The 1,499-nt window shown below is 30.1% G+C and overlaps 1 protein-coding gene across 1 annotated transcript in view; it reads right to left on the bottom strand.

The window, feature by feature from the left end:
* LOC105166482 (MACPF domain-containing protein At4g24290) overlaps positions 1 to 1,499 on the bottom strand; it is a 10,746-nt gene that overhangs the window by 3,148 nt on the left and 6,099 nt on the right. The gene's annotated exons all lie outside the window — the stretch shown is intronic.

The raw sequence follows: 1,499 nt of genomic DNA, 5'->3' as shown, positions 1-1,499 counted from the left end.
AGATTGGTGTCCGCCATTGCTGGTGTATAACAGAAGCCTACGCTTCCGTGGCTGCTTGCTTTGTGTAATAATGTCCTGGTGCTATGACATGATTCAGTTGTATGTGTGTGTTTTGAACACTGCGGTATACAGGGTCTGGTTCTGGTACCAGTGGTCCAGTGTGGCATGGCAGTTGAGAAGACAAAAGTGTAAATCTTTCAAAAGGTTTTGGAATTTATTATGCACTCATTATAACCATAACTAGTGTTAGGTAGTCAGGTTGAACTTTATCAATCTTTAAATGGTATGATTTAAATATAGCACTATGTTTCCTTTCAATCTCAAGATCTTCTGTGGAATGCAGGCAGTTGTATGCCTCCTATCATAATCTTTTGAATAGTATGAATATTTAAATTTAAATCAATCTCACAGAAAAATAGACTTCAGGGCTTTCCAACCATATTTCATGGGCATATAGGGGATTTCATAGGATGAAATTATTATTGTTTAAAGTTCATCATTATGCATAACTACGAATTTGTGACATTTTTTTCTAATTCGTGCGAAACTCTTGATGTGGTTTCACTTTTTTGTGAAGACAAAAATGTCCATCATAAAGACTATTAATCATTAAATTAAATTTATATGATACCTAATTGTAGTAGGAAACAATGAAGAACTCATATAATTTAAAACAACGAAGAAAAAGAATAAAGTATTTTTGTAGAATCAAATAGTGTTGTAGAGAATCTATTTGCATGCATTAAAGAAGACGAACAAAGATCACTAAATAAATTATGCATTTGAATTCAGTGACAAACAATTATTCTATTCTCTTAACTTTATAATTATATCTTTAAAACAGCTTTTCTTTTCTTTTTCTTTCTGGGGACTCGATTCTAGAAATAAATGCGATGATTTAAGAGGTACTGTAAAATCAAAATTACAAGTTAACCATTTAAGACAATCTCAAAAACAAGGCGTCTAACATAGCAAATAAATAAACTATATTGAATCAGATATGTGGGTAATCCCAAGTCTCAATGAATATGCCTAAGGATATATGCAGAACTAGTAATTAAAAGAATAATATTGAAAAGAATTAACACGAAGGAGCATACTGTTTCTTCTACTGTATTTACGCACATAAATATATATACACTAAGAATGAACAAAAATGCAATCTTTGCTATTTGAAAAGTTAAACCAAATATAATAATTTGGCGAATTTACTTATTCACCATAAGATGAATGGGATTTTCTCAAGAATCAACTAAAACTATTACAATATAGTGGTAATAAATTTATTAACCTATTTGTTTACTCATAATCTTCTATTATAAGCATTAAAATGTTTTGCGACTTTGAATTATATAATCATTCGTATTGGTAAGTTTAATATTTATAATTTAAAAGAAAGACTTTCAGTACATGTTTGTAGAGACTTTACTATGTCATATAAGCTATAATTACCCTATTGCTAGAACAGAGATGACTGAACTTGTTCAACACCTCCACAA

This window comes from Sesamum indicum, linkage group LG7 (assembly GCF_000512975.1).
Source record: "Sesamum indicum cultivar Zhongzhi No. 13 linkage group LG7, S_indicum_v1.0, whole genome shotgun sequence".
NCBI classification, from domain to species: domain Eukaryota; kingdom Viridiplantae; phylum Streptophyta; class Magnoliopsida; order Lamiales; family Pedaliaceae; genus Sesamum; species Sesamum indicum.
The sequence above is the reverse complement of the archived record's forward strand: the minus strand, read 5'-3'. Positions and strand labels throughout refer to the sequence as shown.